Below are 21930 nucleotides of genomic sequence, written 5' to 3'. Positions count from 1 at the left end.
TCGTGTCACGCATGCGCGAGTAGGAGACCGCGGACGGATCTTAAACCTCTTCGAAAGATGTTCGCCGGCAGGGAGTGGCGGGTACTAACCTTTCTCCTTTGTCTTCCAGGAAAAGAGACGCTCCGCCATCATAGCCTTCCCGCAGTACGTCCACTTCCGCCCTTCCTCCGCCATCTTTCCTGACGTCAGCAGTCCCATCCTCCCTCACGGTTCCTTCCCAGCATTCCTCCACTTCCGGCTCCTCCTCTATAAAATGGCCGCCGACGCCTCTGAAGGGCGTCGTGCATATGAACTGCTTTGTTAATATTTTGACCACCTTTTCTTTAAATTTATTGTGGATAATCTGCAATATACGGGGCCGGAAAACCCCAAACCTTTATGTTGTCTGTTGCTTCATCTTTTACAGGGTACAGAGAAAAAAAAAGGCACACAGTGGGGAAAAAGCACGAAATGTCAACTTCAATCTCGAAATTTTCACTTCAATCACGTAGTTTATTTTGTCATTAAAGTAGAACATCATAAACTTCATCTTAAAATTGTTTAATTAACCAGTTTCTCAAATCACATTTTAATTAAAGTAGCACGTTAAATGCTTTGTTTAGTATGTGTTCTTCTATGTGCTGTATGTATGTGAATCACTACGTGCTTCTTAAACCGGCTCTCTTCCTCCGACAGGACACAGAATCCATTACATTCATTATATTACAGCTCTCTGAATAACTAAAATACTGAGATGTATACGTGGTATCATTTTCATGATGATAGGAGTTAAAGCATGCTATTAAACATGGGTTTCAAGGTGGGGCAGTGATTGTGCACGACCTTCGATGAAATAATTTATTGCAGCAGTATTCAGGGGCGGCTCTAGGCTCGTGGTGGCCCTGGGAAGAGGAAGAATCGGTGGCCCCTTCGCCGGCCAATATCAATATGGTATCTTATGCACGGCGGATGGCCATGTCCATTGTGGACACTGCATAGCCGCCTCGTGCTCATGACACAAGCGTTTAACTTTTGCAGAAATTTGCCACTGTGGTTTTAGCTGTGTCGTTATTTTCTCTTTCTGTTTTATATTCAATATATATTGGCTTGGCGGCCCTGTGCAGGTGCACAGTTTGCACATGCCTAAGGCCGCCCCTGCAGTACTGTCTCTTTCAAATGTACTAACCTCCAATTCTTGTCCTTCCTTTTCTTTCTCCAAGTAACCGATTGCCACACAATCAGCTCTGTAATAGACGTTAAGCCATCTGTAAGCTTATAACGCCGATTCTTCAAAACTTTTAAGTAAAATTGAAAATTTCTTCATAGTACATGTTTAATTATTCTGTTCTTCAAGCCAGTCCCAGTGAAGCATACAGTGCGAGGCAGGAACAATCGTGAGTGGAGCGCCAGATCCTTGCTAGCGCACAACACTGTGTCCTTTAATTATTAACAATATAGATTATTTAAATGAAGTTAAAGTTTTATCTGTATAATATAATAAACATATTTAGATGCATTTCATCTTAAAAATGATATCTTCATCATATGTAAATACACTCTTTATAAAGTGGCTCAGGTTGTGCAATATTATAACTGTAGTGCAAGTTTACAGTGAGGTAACTGTACTAATAAGTGCTAACAGTTCTGCAAGGAGCAGTTGATGGACTGATTGAGTGCGTTTAGATTTCTTGGGATGAAACTGTTTCTGAACCTCAAGGTCCGTTCAGGAAAGGTTTGAAGTGTTTGTCATACGAGAAGCAGTTCAAATAGGAAGCATGGCTGAGGCAGCGTTTGCTTGATGCTGTATTCCAATAATTCTCTTTCTGATCAGCTTCTCCGAGTGGTGCAGTGAGAGTAATATGGAAAAAGATGATCTGCTGTGGCAACCCCTAACGGGAGCAGCTACAAGAAGAAAAAGAAAGTGCAGTGAGAGTAACAACGCTAAAGCAGCTATGGTATTTAGAATAGTTTGACCATTTCGTGGACCATTATTTTGTTACTGGTTAATTACAATCAGATGCATTAAACTAATAAACAATATGCAGTTAATTTCAGTGTATTTATAAAGCTGCGTCAGGAAAAGAAAGGATAACCACACAGGAACAGTAGCACTGCTTTGATGCTGGGTGCCGCCAGTCTGCAAAATCGAGTGGAGAACTTGCGTACGACAGGGTATGAGGTACCGTGAAAATGTGCATGGCTTTACAGCAAGTTTAGGTTTTATACATCGCAATTTGAACGTGGAAACGTTCTTACGCAACATTTCTGTGCATACGCACTGTTTATACATGAGGTCTTTTTCAGTAAGTCTCTACAGGCTTTGTACACCTGAGTTTGGGCAGTTTATCCCCTTCTTCCTGGCAGATCCATTCAACCTCAGCTAGATTGAATTGCAAGTGTTTGTAAACTGTCATCTTCAGGTCTCTCCAAAAATGTTTAAGTCTGGGCTTAGCTGGGCCATTCAAAAGACTTGTCCTAAAGTGTCTTCACTTTGTCTTGGCTGTACAGTGTACTGCGGGTTAGTGTTGTATTAAAACTGTCTCACCAGTCAGAGGTAGCATTCTGGAGAAGGTCTTTTTCAAGGACCTCTTTCCAGTTTCCCTATCCATGCTGCTAAGAATCACCCCCACAGTATGATGCTGCCACACCATGCTTTACTATAGGAATGGTATTAGTCAAATGATGAGCAGTGCCTGGTTGTCACCAGACATTGTGTTTGAAGTTCTATTCAGAAAGTTCACATTTTGTCTCATCAGACCAAATAATCTTTTTTTTTCTTTCTGAGAGTCCTTTAAACTGTCATATGTCTTTTATCCAAGAGTGGCTTCCATCTAGCCACTCTACCATAAACATCTGATTGATGGAGTGCTGCTGAGATGGTCATCCCTCCAATAGGTTCTCCCATCTCAGCTGAGAACTTCTAAATCTGTGTTACCATGACCATTGGATTCTTGGTTACCTCCCTGACCAAGGCCATTTTTGCCCAGTTAATCAAGGTTAGTAGTAGTTTGGTAGTTCCAAACATCTTTAATTGCACCATTTTTTAGCTTGCTGTGCTCCTGGGAACACTCAAAACTTCATAAATTTCTTTCTACCATTTCAATAGTGTAATAACAGTAAGACAAAATGCAAAAAAAACAGCACTGAGTCAAAAAAGCCCTAAAATACCTGTTATGTAAAGTTAGTAAGAACTTAGTTCACCAGTCAGTTGGCACATGGTCACTAAAATGAGTATTGAAACATCACACTGCTAAAAAAAAAGTTAAAAGTTAACCACCACTAATACACAAAGAAAAAAAGGACAAAAACATTCTCGAATGTTCAAAGAAAATAAAATGCAAAAGCACAGAGCCAGTGCTATTTCAGTTCTGATATTAATTGTAGTTTTAGTTTTATTTTATAAAATTAATTTTTATTTTTATTTCATTCTAGTTATCAGTGGAGTCAACAATTTTTATTTTTATTTAGTTGCCTCGCAGTTAGGAGACCCAGGTTTGCTTCCCGGGTCCTCCCTGCGTGGAGTTTGCATGTTCTCCCCATGTCTGCGTGGGATTCCTCTGGGTGCTCCGGTTTCCTCCCACAGTCCGAAGACATGCAGGTTAGGTGGATTGGCGACTCTAAATTGGCCCTAGTGTGTGCTTGGTGTGTGGGTGTGTTTGTGTGTGTCCTGCGGTGGGTTGGCACCCTGCCCAGGATTAGATCCTGCCTTGTGCCCTGTGTTGGCTGGGATTGGCTCCTGCAGACCCCCGTGACCCTGTGTTTGGATTCAGCGGGTTGGATAATGGATGGATGGATGGATGGTTTTATTTAGTTCTGACTTTTTTTTACATAATATTAGTACAATTTTAGTTTTTTTTTTCTTTTGCAAGACCACAAATACTGGCCTACACATATTTCAATGCAAGTTATGTTTCAGTGAACAAAATACACTCACAGTTCATAATGTCATTAAACACAGCTTGACTATCAATGATCAAACAGATTAAGTGACCTAATGAGTATAGTCAGCAAGATGAAATGTTTCAAACCAAGAAACCAGTCTGTGCAAGCATGTTGCTGTTAAGCTTTAAACAAGCACGAATTTCGAGAGATTTGTTCATGTCACAACGATGTCCATTGCACAGATAGCCACACTGTGAAAATATTCGTTTGATGAACGCCTGCAATGCAGGTGCTGGTGCTCAGACAAGGTCCTCGGCCACTGGCGCCATTAGACTGTATGTTGACGATTTCTGCTGCCGGTACTGAAGCAGTGACGTGCAGTGAGGTTCATGGCTGGTGAGGCACGAACTCCTTCAGAATCAGATTTACAAATATATGAACCCAAAAGAGCAGCTTATTCACTATTCAATTGGCGGCATGAACATTGACTACTGGTTATGTTTCATATCCCATCAGCATTCTTTACACACACATAGGTGAAGTACATATTTGGCTAAGAAAGAACGTTACATTTATAGCAGCGAGAGAGAGCGGAGAGAGCACATCTGCACTGCAGCCTCCATTGCTGTTGCAATTTCATACTTATTCAATACAAATGGAAGTACAGAGTGGTGTTCAAAAAAAAAGATTTCAATTTTGACCTTGATTGAAATATTTAGTTGTTTTTAAAACCTTTTAATGCTGATGCTTTAAACAATTTTAATAGACTGCTCAACAAAAGGGTAACAAGAAAAGCAAAAGAATATTTTATTTAAGGTCAACATTTAGTTTTTAAATATTGGATTTTTTTCTTTGTCTGATCCGATTTTTTATAAAATTGAAAACCGTTTATGATCTTACCTTTATTTGTAAATGAAGCCCATGTGCCTATCCTTCTCGAAAATCTCCATCACTTTTTTTGTAAAAGTCCTCCTTATTTACCTTTAGTTTTAAAAGTCTTAATATTCCATTTTGGCAGTCAGCCAGAACAAAAAATAAAAATAAACTGACCGCTGCAGTGCACTTGATCTTATGTTATCTCTAACTTATTGCCACCCAGAGCCTTTGCGTAGAAGAACAGCAGCAACAAGAACCTGCTGGGCTCACATCCGCCCCATTCAGTGTGGCACGGTACTGTCTGCCTCACCTTGTACCTTTTTACTGCGGTTTTATGTCCGATCAGCAGACTAAATATGCCACACACATTCATTAATGATATTAGCCAGAATCAGGGTGTATAATAAATGTGTCTGCAAACATTATATTGGCGTCATACAGAGAGACAGGAACAGGCACACGCCCATTGCATCCATCAACCCAGTGTGTGAGTGACTGCGTAATCTGTGGTGAGGTGAGGCTCATCTTGTTCCCCACACAACTTACGTTTCTCCCTTATATTTGGAAATGAACAAATTCAGCGATTTTTGACTATAAAAATGATCAAAATTATTGGAATCAAACAGAGAACAAATTTGTAGCAGAGACCAGTGGACAAATTTATTTTATGTTAACATTATTGTTTTTTTTAGTTTTCATTATGACAGGTGAGATAATGTATGAAGTGCAGTCATGGTGCTAGAGAAGTGCTGGACTACCACTAAGTACTGATCCAGCTGGCCCTACACTGAAACTCTGAATCTCTTTTTCTTCTTCTCACACACAATATTTGCTTTTATTATCATCTGCACTGTAATTAAAGTTTCCACATATTACTTTCTTGCTTTCTACCCGCAAACATCTGTGCAAAACTCGCTATCGTCAAGCACAAGTGCTTACTGCTTTAACCCGACAAGCCAAATGTGTGCAACAAACAAACAATGGTCCTTATGGAAGTTGCGCCATGTGACTAGAGTAAGCCCAAGTTACAAAATCACCGCATAATAACTTAACGCTCAGGGCGACCTACAAACAAGCCCTCTGCACATCTGAACTGGACTGAACGAAAACGCAATTGCCGTTTTTTTCGTTTTTACCCAATTTTCATTATCTTTTTTGTTTGTTCACATATCACTAATTTTTATTTTTATTTAGTTTTAGTTTCTCTGTTTGCCTTAATTTCAGCTTTCGTTCTTGTAAAACAACAAACAATATTTTTAGTTGTAGTTCTCATTTTCGTTATGAAAATATCACTGGTGCCACAGATACAGATTAAAAAACATATTTGAAATATTAATGTACAGTAAATTCAGTTTCAAAAACACAGAATATGACTTCTCCAAAAATAAACAGACCAGTCTGCTCCATGTGTACTTTTTACAAAGGCTAAAATGGCTGCCAGGATCATATGTTCACACCTCCATGATGGCACATGCAAGGTTCAAATTAATATCACTAGCACAACCATACAAAATGAAAAGTATATGAAAAAAAATGAAAGCATAAAAAAATAGCATGATTTTATTCCAAAAATCAAAAGTAACAGGTATGCCCAATAAGGAGTTCTTTTAATGAAAATAGCATATTTTTGTTAATATTTTTTAGGTTACAGAGATTAAAATATAAAAACCAAAACTGTATCCTTAATACAAAGCACAGGGGGTCAATTAATCAGGCAACATTGATTATTGGACAAAACTAGAAGGCATTGCAGACAGTATTTAATTGGAAATCTAAAATTCCTGAGAAAAAAGATATTTTTTATACTTTTTGCAAGACAGTCCTTTATTTAAGGTTTCACTTAAATTAAAATGAAGAGAACCACAGTCCTGTGGGCTTAAATAAGATGGTGTCCAGCATGTCGTCCTTGGCACATGCATTTTCTAAACTGCAATTTGAGGCATCCTCAAATAAAAGAATGGTACAGTACATGAAGCACAGACCAAAGCAAGAAACATAAGCAACAAATAAACATATATCTCAAGAGGAAAAAAATAAAGGGAAATAATTCAAAATAAATTTATTTTGCAGATTAGTAAGGAATTAATAAACTATTAAAGAAAACCCAGCTCTGCAGTACTGACCGTGAAGCATAAAAACAGATAAGCAGTTGCAACATTTATTTTTTAACCATTTCATTTCATTTGTGGTCAATATCACATAGTGCAGCCCTTACATTCCTTAGTTAATTGGCCACATCTCGTACAACATCCACTATTGTGACTCCAGAACAGCGTCCGTCAGCACACAGCTAGGTGGTCGCCCAGCAATTTCTGTGGCAGAGTTGTTTGTACAGTCAGCTCCTGAAGACGTGCTTGGCACAGCATCACCATCACCACCTGATCATTGCACGGGGGTCAGCTTTTGTAATATTGTCTGAAATAGAATAAACAGATGTGGGGCAGTGACTCACCTTTTCACATCTACTTTGTCTTCACTGAAATTCTTTTTTTCATGTGCTTTTGCCATTGTCTTTTAACCAATCACGGAGTGGAAGGTGATATTTATATAGATTTGCATATTAAAATATGCAAAATTCTGTCGAGGTGGGGCAGCAAGGCACGTACATGTGCGTTACTTTTCATGCTGACCAGGGTTTTATGTAGCGGAAAAGGAAGGAAGTTGGCTTATGCACAGTTTTGTGCATCTGAATTTTTTTGTGCATACGAACATTTCAACTTTTGTCTGTACGCCTTGTTTTATTGTGAATTCTACGCACAACGTTATACATAAGGCCCCTGGTGTTTGCCATTATATCTAGCAGATGTTGATGGTAACCTCATCCCCACCCTCCCAGTGGGCAATTTTGGAAATGGTTTTGGTACTTACATGCTTTGGGAGTGCTTTTTCATAACACAGATGGAAGTTGGTTAAGAGTAAACTTCAACAACATGTTTTCACTAAAGACTTTAGCTAGGCAGACATTGTTATAAGATAGTGTCAGTAAATGTAGCACCTTGGGGACCTTCAAAACATGACCTGATAATATTGTGAAAACAGTGGTAAAATAATTAAAGATGACACATGTTGGCCTGAATACCATAGCTCACAAAATTAAATAATGTTGAAACAGAGGACTGAATCTAGCCATTGTGGAAAAATACAAAACAGCTTGATCGATCTGGTGTACGTGACAAGGGCCATGCAGATCCTGCTTGCCCATGGTGTACGTGACAAGGGTCATGAAGACCTTGCGTGCCCAAAGTGTGCGTGTTAAGTGCTACTTCTTGTTTTAAGGTTACTACACAAAAAACCACAAGTGTGGACTCATCGAGCCCCAAACTAAGGAAACTAACAGATGTATTCCACCTAAAGATATCTGGTAATGCTGATTCAGGCTAATATTTTGAAATACTTGTGTAACTAAAGTCATAAGACAAAAGCCCTATAAAAATTTGGGACACCGACCCCTCGGGGCAGACGAAGGGCAGGTGTCCTAGGACTGTGCTTCTCTGTCATTTAACCTTTGCCTGGTGTATATCAATAAAAGATTTTTACTAACTTTAATTATATCTCTCTGTCTTCAGTCACAAGAAACAACACTATAGAAAAAGTGTCCACACCATAGAAAAAGAAAAAGAGTGAAGTAGAACTAAAAGCCATGGTGCCCCTTCAGGGCTAGGTTAATTTGCTCATCTCTGACCAAACAGAATGGTTCTCAACTGAAATTGTTAGCTCTCCAGATTAATAAGCTGTAAAGATGGTACACAGACAAAAACTCTGCATAATCACTGCTTAAAATTCAGACATAAAGTTATGGTTATATCTATATTGACTTTCAAAAATCCTTTGTTGTGGTCCTGCATATAAGACTAATAATTAATTTACAAGAGGCTGAATTCAGAATACAGAGTACAGATGACTGCACAATTGGCTTATGCACTGAAAGCAACAAATTATTATCAGAGGAACAATTTCTGACTGAGGAAATGTCAAAAGTGAGATTTTGCAGGGGTCATTGCTGGAGCTGCTGTTCATTTTATTGTATATAAATAATGTATATAAAAATAACTAACAAGGAAGACACTTTAAATTTCAAGATGACACTATGTTCGGAGGATTAGTATTATATACTAAAAATACAGCAGCACCACCAATTCAGCCATATTTTAGAGTGGGTGGTAATCCGAAATGTTTGCCGGGTTCTCAAAAATCAAACCTCCTACATCCAGGTCAGCAACTGACACCCAGAATTCAACACTTAACAGCTTGTCTGTTGATCTTAAAAATGAAGTGCTTACTATTGGCAATTCCACAGTTTTAGAGTTACCAGTTACTAAATATGAAAACCTGTGCAATTTAAATGTTTTCCAGATGCCAGAGTTTCAAGCATTGAAATAAATTGACTGACCTTGCAAATAAAGAATTTCTACATTGATACTGAATATCAGTACTAATTACATTTATTTCAAGGAGTCTGGAATGTTAAAGAGGTGCTTCATATCTAAGTGCACACAGGCTGGAAATAAATGTCAGAATGTAATTGTATCTGGCCTTTTACCAAAAGTAAAATAATGTTGTTTATTTTAGGCAACTCCTTCTAATGTTAGTTACAGACTAGAGGTCTTCTTTATAGAAATATGGAGAAATTAATACTAAATTTGAGCACATGATTATTTACTAAAAGTGCCTACAAATAATTTATTAAATTTTCAAATACAAAAATAAATGCTCCTATATTCTTGACACCCCTGGTCTGTTTATGAATTACAAATCATCTTAAATAAGTTACCAAGTAGTGTGGTAGGCAGCTGGATTTTGGGGACCTTCAAAATTCAAAAGTTCTGTGAATAGGACTGACATGCTTTATTGAGCTGAATGGCCTATACTTGTCAAAATTCTTTAAATGTTCTAATTTGTGTGCATATTAACAAGCAGGTTTTCTCCACCCAAACAACACCCCCAAATATTCTTACAAGGCAGCATATAATGGCAGGAAATCAACCATGATTAACTATGGCAAGTAAAACAGCAGATGATTTGAATGTTTATTGAACATTGATATTTCCTATGCATGCAAGTGTGTTCATTCAATGAACCCATGTACCCATATGGGTACAAAACTATTCCTCAAATCTGATTTAGGAATCCTATCTTTTGCTTAAATACCCCTTCAATTGGTCCTTGAACCCCTTTATCACATAGGAAACTGATGACATTTAGAGATATGTGAATGATAGCCATGATGACAGCAGGTAACATTTGACGGAGAGTAGACTGATACTCCTGACCTGTCTTTTAAGTTCTTTCCGAAAGATTCCTGTTACAACTACCACAAGCATGGAGAGAACTTTTACCTCCATTGAAATAGCGTGATTGTGTGTGGTTGGGCTGTCAATGATGGGACAAAGCTGTTGGCAGATGTCCATAGATATGGCTTTTGGTATTGTAGCTGATAATAGCCCATGAGTCAACTGGCTTCTCATGAGCAAAATAAGTCTCTGAAAGCTTGCTCTCTACATAATAACCTGCTTTTGTTGAGGTCCTTTAGTAGAGCAAGTGCAGTCATGACCCCTTAGTCTGCAAAGATTTCTGTTCATACGTATATACAGTAAATCCACTAACATATAATTAGTGATTAGCAATGCTAAACCGGTAAGGTGAATATCACATTTTATCTAAACGATATATGAAATACAGTAATGAAATATAAATAGGGAGTATATTGTTATAGTCAACAGCACAATAAACAATGCATTTTCATAAAGCTTTTTTTATTTAAATGCAATCAAACAGTCATTCTGTTGCTTGCCCTCAATAGTCTTTCAACTGACCTATATCAATATGTTAATGCATTCTCATTAGCTGAACCTAATGCATTTTTAAAACATTTTTTTGTTTGTTTGTTAATACTTTCATTTAAACCTTGTACTGTCATGAATAAGTCTCTCAACTGTAAAAAAATGATTAAGCAGTAGCCTACAGGTGGAAGTGAAGGAAGAAAATCTGCTTGCGTGATTTTCAATGTGCTAATGAACAAGAGCAGTTTCACATCAACTTCATCTTTTATAAATCCTAATTTGCTTGTCAATTTTCACATATTATCAAATTAGTGGAATTTAAGATCATATTTGATTATAAATTAGGCCAATTTGTTTTTTTTTTTTTAAGAATGATGGTCTCTACCCTGACATGAGTGGATCTGTTACTTTATCCCAAAATATGTCAGCAACACTGACTAACTGACAATTTAAGAGCAGCATCCAGGCTCCTGCTCTGCTTTTATAAATGACAGAATGTTTACCATTATTTGTTTTGTTTTGCTCTGACTTATAGCCACAGTTTTTAATAGAAGCATCTCAAAATTATTTTTAAAATCAGTTTTCCAAAAGAAAACAAATTGTGGTCAACACACAGAGATCTTAATTCTGACTTGAGTTAAAGTCAGATCTTGCAGTAAAAGTGTGTGTCTAAATACTGTAATTTGTTAAATATTAAAGCCGCTGATGAAAGAGAAAAGATCAAAGCATGTTGTCTATTAATCACACAGTAATTAAAATATAAAGCACTTCAAATTAAAAGACTGTGCTCAAAATGATGCAATTATCTGTTTTCTTACTATATGCATGTAGTGTACATCCACTCCTCTCCTTTAGTAGGTTGAGGCTTCATATACTTTTTCCCAAGTCACTCTTTTGAGGTTCAAGTAGAACATCTGGAGGTTTTTTTTAAAGATGTACTTCAAATGACACTACAAAGTCTAAATAATGTTACATTCCTAAGGTCCTAATGTTAGACATTAAAACTAAAATAAGCCATAAAATAATGAAAAATCATACTGTTTTCAAAACATGTTGGTGATTATTTTACATTCTTAAATGAATTTAGCAAAGTTTTGGTTACATTACTGATAATCATGATAAATTATTTTATTGTGTGATTTCAGTGTTCACAAAGGTATGAAAAATGTCACCTTCAGTAAAAATATTTTCTTCCTGATTGATTCTGTGGTATTTCCATAAATTACGAAAGGTCCAATACACTCATCATGCTTTAGATTTAATTATCACCTATGGCATTAACATTTAGAATGTAATTATCACTCCTATTAATTAAACCATTTCAGATTGTTATTTGGTTATCTTTGATTTGCCTTTCACATTTTCAATAAATGATTAATTTAAAAGCAAAACATGAGACTAGCAAGTAAAAGTAATATTTTAAATTCGTTGACATTATAAAAATCTGATGTTTTAATCTAATATTATTAATGTGATATCATAAAACGATTACTCGAATATTATAGAATTTGATCACATGGCTCCTAAAACAAAGTTAATGAATGTTTACCAATTAAAGAGGACAGACACTTCCATAAATTAGGGAACCATAAATTAAAGAATCACTGGAGATCAATGAACATGTAACTTTATCAATCAGTATAGAAAATAAGTTTAAAGTGTATAGTAGAACTCCCTTCCAGATTGATACATGAAAATATTATTAATTAAGCAGAATTATAATAAGAATAATAGCTAACTTGACCAATAATTTACCTAATTGTATTGCAGAACATAAAATATACATCAGGACCAAATCTATTAAATATCCTGTACCCAGGCACTTTTATTAATCCAGCCACAAAGTTTCAGACCTAGGTTTACTGTTCCTGAAATAGAAAAACCACACCTTCATCGGGGTAACTTTGATATCTTATTGTTACGTAGTGAAGCACACTGGATTTTTATATTAAAGGCTTTACATTCGATTGGTTTGAATGAGTCACTTGATTGGGCATGTTTTCTGTGATATACTATGACATTTCTACATCCTCTTGTTTTTATTTCCATTCAGACACTCGCAGATGTCTCTGTGTTGTGTGTGGTTTGTGCAAAATAAACAGAATTTCCATTATTTTCACACTGTAGCAAATGCTGTCTGCCTCTTTTTAGATCCATTTTATTGAGGTTGTACTCTTTTCAGTTTTCTTTTTTTGCTAGTTACAAGCCCTTCAGTCAAGTTTTTCAGTATTTATTTATATATTGGTGAGGAAAGCTTTACCTCTTGCTCAGTAGTTTTTTCCTTAAGTGTATATGTGTTTGGTCATAATTAATTTATGGAAACTTTCTATTGTTTACACTGCTTTCATTTTTGATCACTAAATAGAAGGTGAATCTACTATTATTAGCACCTGACCTTGTACAATAGGCAGATTATTGGTTTTTATTGTTTGATTCATATACTACATTCTTTTTTACTTTATTTTGTTTTATTATTCTTTGTAAACTCAATATTGGTATGCTGTGCCCTGAAGATGAAGTCCTTCCTCCAGTCACATCAGCCATGCGTACATTTTGCATCACATGAATTGGTGAGGATCCAGTGATACTTCCCCCAGGTTCGCTTTGTGCTATATGCTTGTCCAGGCCTCATGATATACTGTATATATATTTTATAATTCTTGTACAAACCTAGGACTGATTGGTTCATTTAGTGGACTCACACGGTTTTTCAATAGTTATATTAATTTTGTATCTATTTTTATATACTTTGTTTGATTTTTTTAATTTTTCCTTATTTTTCCATTTTACCTTTCAAGGTAATTATTCTGTATACTTTGGTATGTTATATAGATCCTAGTAATCCTTAAATTGTTTCTTTTTTCGTGTTTATAATGTTTTGTTGACACTTGGGATAATTAAAACTGGGTATTATTTTATCAATCTATGGGAACATTATATATATTGTCAGGCACGAGCGCATCGGGAGCAGTTGACGGATCCAACGCACATCACCGAACAGCCGGCCGGGGGACAAAGGCGGCGTACTAACCTTTCTCTCTCTTGTCTCATAGAAAAGACGAAGCAACACCGCCATAAACCATCCCGGAGTGAAAACAGAACAGCACTTCCGGGTTCCCTTCTTCCCTCTGGTCCCCCGATGATGACATCAATCTGCCATACACCACCACTCCTACCCAGCAGCCATCACGCCTGATTTCCGGTCCCTCCCTTTAAAACTGTCCCTCCAACCCTCCATTTTTGTCTTGTATTTTGGTTCATGATTTATTTGTCTGAAACTACAAAATGACATTATTTGACAGTATACGGGGCTCACAACCCCAAACCTTTATGCGATCTGTTTTGTCATTCTTTACAATATATTGTGACGGACAGCCGGATCCCATGCCCGGCCGGGACGCCTCTGCCGCATACGTCCCGGGGGAGCCATTATGGACATTGCAATGCCTTCCCTGGGGCGCTTGGGGGCAGTCTCCCTGGCAGTGGATTGCTCCTCAATCTTCCCCGTGGCTCCATGGGACATGGAGTCCACCACAGCAGCCCGGTTGGGAGATGGGGTGGCCGCTAGGGGGTGCTGCAGAGATCCAGCCACCACACTGGACAGTTTATCAGCCCCACCCGGAGGTGCAATTAAGACCAGCTGGTCAGGCACCTGGATCACTTCCGGGTGGGGTATAAAAGGGCCTGCCTCCCAGCAATCGAGGCCGGAATCGGGAGGAAGAGGACGAGGTTGCCTGGGAGGAGTGGTGGAGCAGGAAAGTGTTGGTTTGGTGGTAACTGTGTGTTTTGTGCTTGGACTGTGTTTGGGTTGTGTGGCACGGGGAAGGCGTGTCACACAGCTGAAGAAAATAAAGGAGCCTTTGAGTGTGAACACGTGCCTCTGCGTATTCTGTGCCGGGTCGGGCGCTATATAGCGCCTTGTTTACATATATATATATATATATATATATATATATACTATAGATAAGTCAATCTGTGTGTCATCTGCATAACTGCTCTCCTTGTGTTTTGAGATATTCTGGCAAAATGGGAGCATATAAATTGAAAATAGTGGGCCCAGAATAGATCCTTTCGGTACCCCATATAAAATATTATGGCTCTTTGATCTGTAATCACCATAACTTACCATACATTTCCTGTGTCTTAAAAAGGATTGAAACCAATTTAGAACATTACCAGAGAGACCCACTCATTGGCTTAGAATACCATGGTCTGGTGTTGAATGCTGCACTCAAGTCTAACAGAATGAGAACAGATATATTGCCTGCATCAGCATTAACCTGCTGGTCATTAACTACTTTAACCAATGCATCCTATGAAAAATGGTGTATTTATTGAAGTAATTATTTAACTGATTAAAAACTGCATTTTTTAGAATTTGATTTTAAAAAGCCAGGTTAGAAATAGGTTGAAAACTGTTAAAGATAGAGGCATCAAGATTATTTTTCTTGAGCGGGGGTTTAACTACTGCTGTCTTCACAGAATCTCAGAAAACTCCAGTATATAATGAAGAGCTATCAAGTTCAATATCCATGAGCACATCAGAAACTTTTTTAAAAAAGAATGTTGGGACTGGGTCAAGAGTACAAGTGGAAGGTTTCAACTCAGTAATTATTCTATGAAGTTCAAGTAATTTTAGTGAAGGAATTTGGTTCACTGTGGTGAGCTTGATAAGGCTCAACAGTATAGGCCTTTGAGGGATGTATTATATTACATCTAATATAATTTATTTTGTGATTAAAGAATGCTGCAAAAGCTTTGCATTTTCACTTGATGTTTTCAGGAGGCAATCTGCTGATTGAATTGGGGTAAGAAGATGGTTGATAGTAAAAAATAAAACACTTGGATTACCTCTATTTTCATTTATAATTTTAGAAAAATAGAACTGCCTTTCTAGTTGGACTGCTTTGTTGTATTCAATAATATGCGCCTTCAATATTTCATAGTGAGCTGTTCATTTAGTTTTAATCCATATACACTCAGCCTTGCCGCATGTCCTCTTAAGTTTAGACAGAGCATGAGTCTTTCAAGGTGTTGTGGATCTGTTGGATTTTATAACAGTTGTTTCTGGGTTTACATGATCAATTACAGCTTTCTCCTTAGCATTTAAATTGTCCACTTTACTGGTTGCATTGCTGGCTGTATTAGGATAAGCAATGCTCACAGATTAGTAATGCATACTATTAACAAACCTAGAGGCTGCTGTGGCATTAAAATAACATTTTCTAATTAAATGCTGCTTTTAAGTTCTTGTTACCGGTATGTCTAATCATTTTTGAGATTACTAATCAATGTGTCCTCCGTTATGTGTAGCCTGACTTATTTGCTAGCTAAGGTCAAAAGAATGAAGTAAATTAATACATTCTCTTGCTTTGGGTTCAGACTGGCTATCAATATAAAAGGTGAAGTTGCTTACTATTATGAACCTATCATAATTTGTTATTATTATAGATACTAAATCTACAATGTAATCGATAAAAGACACATTATATTTGGGAAGTTGATAAATGGTCAATACTAGAGATTGCAATACTCCTTGAGTAGCTGCACCAAGATACTTGAAAGATACGAACGTCCCAAAATTCAAATCTTTATAGCTTAACCGGCTTGAGAAAATACTTCCTCTTTTACCTTAGTAAACAGAGTGGACAAAATATATATTTCATAGGTGCTGTTTCAATTAACAATGCAGCGCCGTCACTACTAAGCCATGTTTCATTCAATATAAGAAAGTCTATATTCCTATCACTAATACGATTGTTAATGTAAAATGTATTGTTGGTTAACACTCTCACATTAATCAATGCCATATTGAAGGACTCAGAAGAGCACAGCTGCATTGAAGTTTTAGGACAGCTTGAGACAGCAATTAAGTTATCCACATTAGGACCGGTTTGTCTGGATGTTTTTGCTAAATTACAATAAGTAACTATAGTGCTAATATAGTGCAGATCCACTACAACATTGTCATATGTTAGTTATAAACTTATATTAAGATGAGAGCTAAAATTAAGAAGTCATGCACAATAAATTACCTTAGAAATATTTTCAGAGAGGACCCTGGCACTGAATCTGCTGGGGTGCAGGCCATCACATTTGTCCACAAAACCAATGTTTTGCCTCTTGTAGAAGCCTCTCATCCAGTTGTTCAAGGCCAGAAGTTGACTGTAAGCTTAATTTGATCTTCCAAGCCAAGGACAAAGAACCTGAAATGATGATTCTTGCAGAGAGTGTCTTCTCCTTCATGCCTTGAATTAAGGAGGTGAAGTCAATCTTCAGAACGTCCAACTATCTGCATTATATGTCATTATCTCCAGCATGCAGTACTATGGTCCCAATAGCCCTGTACTTGTGCTACTCGATGAATGTTGGGGCTCTTCTTGTAATATCTTACACTTGTGCACTGGGAAAACAAGAAACAAAAGTAGACTTTGTAGACTTGCCTTTGTATTTGTCATTGCTCTGCTGTATAATCCAATAATACTTCAGCATCATGTCACAGACCAACGACACATGCATTCTGCTTAAGCATATTCTGGTAAAGTGCAAAATTCATGGTTCCATCAATACTGGCAAATATTCAAGGTTCTGAGGCAGCAAAGCTACACTTTAACATTACAGTGTCATCTTTGTGTTTTATTGTGGGTATAATGTTCTTACTGAAGAGCACTGTGTTAGCTTTATGTGGGATGTAGTCTGTCTGTTTTAACAAAAACGTTTGGATCATCCAGGTGTTTCTTTGCAAAAGTGAGGTGAACACTGATGTTAATCAGATAGCAGAAGTTTCTGCTTTGATACTCTTCCATGAATCTATTTTTTTACCTTAGTTAAGGCTAGAGAAGTATGTAGTTCTTTGGATGTTCTTCTGAGATCCTTTGTGACTTCCTGAATGAGTCACAACTGTGCCCTTGTGACAACTTTGGTAGGCCATCCTTTCCTGGGAAGATTTACGACTCTCCCAAACATTCTCCATTTGGAGATAATGCCACTCAGTCTGGTACAACGGAATTCCAGAACCTTATATTAAATACATTAGATTTGTAACCCTTTAATCCCCATCTCTTCTGCAATTTCCTTTGATCAAGACACATTGTTCTTCTATAAAATATCTACACTCACCTAAAGGATTATTAGGAACACCATACTAATACGGTGTTTGACCCCCTTTCGCCTTCAGAACTGCCTTAATTCTACGTGGCATTGATTCAACAAGGTGCTGAAAGCATTCTATAGAAATGTTGGCCCATATTGATAGGATAGCATCTTGCAGTTAATGGAGATTTGTGGGATGCACAGCCAGGGAACGAAGCTCCCGTTCCACCACATCCCAAAGATGCTCTATTGGGTTGAGATCTGGTGACTGTGGGGGCCATTTTAGTACAGTGAACTCATTGTCATGTTCAAAAAACCAATTTGAAATGATTCGAGCTTTGTGACATGGTGCATTATCCTGCTGGAAGTAGCCATCAGAGGATGGGTACATGGTGGTCATGAAGGGATGGACATGGTCAGAAACAATGCTCAGGTAGCCCGTGGCATTTAAACGATGCCCAATTGGCACTAAGGGGCCTAAAGTGTGCCAAGAAAACATCCCCCACACCATTACACCAAACCCACCAGCCTGCACAGTGGTAACAAGGCATGATGGCTCCATGTTCTCATTCTGTGTACGCCAAATTCTGACTCTACCATTTGAATGTCTCAACAGAAATTAAGACTCATCAGACCAGGCAACATTTTTCCAGTCTTCAACTGTCCAATTTTGGTGAGCTTGTGCAAATTGTAGCCTCTTTTTCCTGTTTGTAGTGGAGATGAGTGGTACCCGGTGGGGTCTTCTGCTGTTGTAGCCCATCCGCCTCACAGCTCTGCGTGTTGTGGCTTTACAAATGCTTTGCTTCATACCTCGGTTGTAACGAGTGGTTATTTCAGTCAAAGTTGCTATTCTATCAGCTTGAATCAGTCGGCCCATTCTCCTCTGACCCACTGGCCCACAGGACTGCCGCATACTGGATGTTTTTCCCTTTTCACACCATTCTTTGTAAACATTAGAAATGGTTGTGTGTGAAAATCCCAGTAACTGAGCAGATTGTGAAATACTCAGACTGGCCCGTCTGGCACCAACAACCATGCCACGCTCAAAATTGCTTAAATCACCTTTCTTTCCCATTCTGACATTCAGTTTGGAGTTCAGGAGATTGTCTTGACCAGGACCACACCCCTAAATGCATTGAAGCAACTGCAATGTGATTGGTTGATTAGATAATTGCATTAATGAGAAATTGAACAGGTGTTCCTAATAATCCTTTAGGTGAGTGTATAAGGGTCAATAAATTCAACAGGGCTGGCTGCAATCAGTTCTGCCTGTGTTCAGTCAGCTGAGTCTAACTTTTGTAACGTGTTTGAGTAACTAAGGGATCAATTAGCTTTTCAAAAGGGTAATGCATGTGTTGGATAACTAATGCTTAAATATGTTAAGTAGAACTTTAGAAATGGTTCCTGTTGCCTAATATTACTTTTTGTCTAATGATCTGAACTCATTTATTGTCACAAATATAAAAAACACAAAATATAAAAATATACAAAAACAGAGGATATCAAGAAGAAAGCCAACACTTTTTCACAATACTGTTCTACAGGTTAAAATGGTCAATTAATATAAAATTAGTTTGAGATGAAATATTTGATGTCCAGGGCACCTAAAAACAGATGTCAGAATTGGTTCAAGAAAGTCCTGTAATACACAGCATTTGAAGACATTGTAAGGGTTAAGTTACAGTTGCTCCATTTCCCTCACGGCCAAAATGCTGAGTTCTATTTGCAATGTCAATCTTATTTTGTACAGCTCATTGGTAGGCAAACTTGCGTATGTGTAACAGATTTTAAAGATATCACTGATTAGTTCTGTTGTTCTTCTTGTTTTCAATTTATATTTGTGTGTGAAACATAAGAAACCATTTTTCTCCCTAAAATGCAAGTATTTCCCAGAGATCTCTAGAGATATATTTGTTTCCAGAAGAAATATCAATTTGTGTGGAGATAAATGTAGTAAAATCCTCATCTGTTAGTAATAATAGGCTAAGTTGCCATTTGCAAGTTAAATTTGTGGTGTTTGTTGTTCTAAGCTGCGGAGCATAATCAGTAAAGAATTACTTGTAAAGCTTGTGGAAGAAGCAACTCCAAATCACATATATAAAGGAAATATCAAAATTGTATGAAAAAATATAAATTGAGGATGCCCTCTATGAAAACTCTTTAAAGTGACCTTTTGCAGCATGTAAGATTTCTTGTTTTTGTAGAACAGGACAACTGGAACAAATTACATTTTGCAAACTAATTCAATGCCTTAAAGTCTGAGGTGAAAGAATGCGGATGGGCCTTGCTTCCTGTACTTGTAATACATACTAACCATAATTTTCTATTTCAGCTGCTTTAATCTTAAAGGCAATTGAACCTGCAGCAACTGAAAAGCAAGATTAACACATACCTTGTCTTTTGGTTTAACCTTTCCTCAGTGATATGCAATTCAATACATGAATTCTTTTTGTGGATTAACCTATGACCAGCAGGATACAATGTTTCATAAAAATTAGAAATTTTATTTTTTAGGACTATCAAGCAGAAACACTTATTTATTTTCTAACTGTTGTTGCTCCTTTCAATTCTTCATTTGTATCCATCTGATGTTCACAACTTTTCTTTTTTATGTTTACATTCTGGAGTTCTTTGAAAACAAAAACCATGTCAATGCAAAGTCTGTAGTTGTTCATAAAAAGGTAATAGATAAGAATTTTGAATGTTTCTTTGCTTTTAATAAACAATACAAATATTAGTGTGATTATAATTATGCATCTTTAAATAAAACAAAACTAAGCTGTCCAGATGATGCAACTGTGTGTTTCTTTGTATTTTACACTTTGTTAAAAAAAAAAAAATTTAAAAAAGTGATAATCATTTACACCTTGGATGTACACTAGACAGAAATGACTCAAGAAGGTGTTTTTACAGGTAACAAGTGAGATGTTTAAGGTATTTTAGGTTATTCAGTAGAAAATTAGTATGGTTAAAGCAAAAATATTATGTAATGCCAAATTAAAAAACTGTAACATTTAGGAAAGTATTTTAGGGTCTATATTTACGATTACATGACTACCTAATCCCAGAAAAACCTTTTCAAACCATATAGCAGGTGGTTTTTTATGAGAGAGAATCATTGCCTGTAGCAAGCCATCAACTTATTCATTCAACTAAATCTAATGAATAACTAACCAAGTACCCTGAACAGCAACAGTGGCACATGGTTACTTAACCTCTGTTGCATTCATATCCATTTTATTAAGACTTATGTACATACAAATTGTTCAATAAACACCTTGTGGAGGGCCATAAATTGTTCCAATTATGTGGACATTGTGTTTGAAATATACTGCTGAACACTTACAGAAAAGTATGGCATAAGAAATGATTTTGAGACTTTAGCCTCAGAAATGAGCAACATACCTAGTCACTTCAAAAAGGCCCAAATGTTTAAAAATGGCTACAAATGCCAAGCCACCAACCATGAAAAGGAACAGCTAAAATTGTTTCCCAAGTAATGTAAATATAATTTATTAGATTAAATAAACAAAAAAGTTCTCAAAAGAAAATTAATTCCACAATGAATGAATTTCAGCAATGCTAAATAATTGCATTAAATAGTAAATAAACTAGAAACACAACATTTTCCAAGACAACTTTAATGTAAAAAGGCAGTCCAAAAATTATAAGGATCAAGTCAACAATTACCTGGGGCAGGCTAAGCCCTTAAATAAAACTTTGGGTGGCAACCCTATTAGCTGCTCAGCGCAGTGCTAAGAGTAGCCACCCCCATTGGTTCAAAATAAAAAGGAAAAGGAGAAACACAAGATAAAGATTGTTGACAAAAACAAAATTAGTAAGTGGTAAACAGAAACTAGAAAGCTTGATGAAACAACATTTAAAAAATTGACAATACAACTTACAATGGAACAAACAAATGCTACAAAACATAAATCTGGGATGGAACCTCAACCAAATCATGACATGCAGGATGACTGGATTAAAGCAGCAAATGAATTCTGCCAAGTTTTTGAGAGATTGGAAATGAAACAGGTACCATTCTGAGAACTTCAGATGATCCACTGGTTTCCATGGGCCTCATGTATAAATAGTGTGTACACACAGAAATGTTGCGTAAGAACTTTTTCACGTTCAAATCGCGATGTATAAAACCTACACTTGGTGTAAAGCCACGCACTTTTCCACGGTACCTCATACCTTGTCGTACGCAAGTTTTCCACTCAGTTTTGCAGACTGGTGGCACCCAGTGTCAAAGCAGTGCTACTGTTACTGTGTGGTTACTCTTTTATTTTCCTGACGCGGCTTCATAAATACACTG

Source organism: Polypterus senegalus, chromosome 3, assembly GCF_016835505.1.
Source record: "Polypterus senegalus isolate Bchr_013 chromosome 3, ASM1683550v1, whole genome shotgun sequence".
Taxonomy (NCBI): domain Eukaryota; kingdom Metazoa; phylum Chordata; class Cladistia; order Polypteriformes; family Polypteridae; genus Polypterus; species Polypterus senegalus.
Note: the sequence above shows the minus strand (reverse complement) of the source record.